A 467-nucleotide genomic window follows, 5' to 3' on the forward strand; every position below is an offset into this window, starting at 1 on the left:
CCAGCTCGGGGCAGGGGCTGCCCGTCGCCCCGCCGCCCTGGGGAGCGCCCTGCCCGCTTCACCGAGGAACCGTCGGTGCGGAAGGCGAAGGCTGGAGGGGGGGAAACGTTGGTTCTCCATCCTAGAGAAGTCCGTAATTGATTGTGTTTTCAGTTCTCGTTTGCATCTGCCCCTTCCTCCTCTGGGCTGGGCTGCCTGGCTCATACTGGGAGGTTCCTGCGGGAACCGCGCTGCTTCGCTTCTCCTTAACCCTCTGCTCTGCCCCGGCTCCCTCCTTCCCGCTGCCCGGCCATCTCCGGGCACCTCTGGCTGATTCAGCCCCCCGAGGCGGGTGCTCCCTCGTGGAGGTGCTCCTTCTGCTGGCACGCAGAGCTGGAAACCTGGAGACAAGGCTGACAGCCTGGGCACCTCGAGCGAGCGGCTGAGCCGCTGCCGGCGCTCCCGTCCCCTGGGGGGGGGCGCGCGTC

This window comes from Egretta garzetta, unplaced genomic scaffold (assembly GCF_000687185.1).
Source record: "Egretta garzetta isolate BGI_Z169 unplaced genomic scaffold, ASM68718v1 scaffold986, whole genome shotgun sequence".
NCBI lineage: Eukaryota > Metazoa > Chordata > Aves > Pelecaniformes > Ardeidae > Egretta > Egretta garzetta.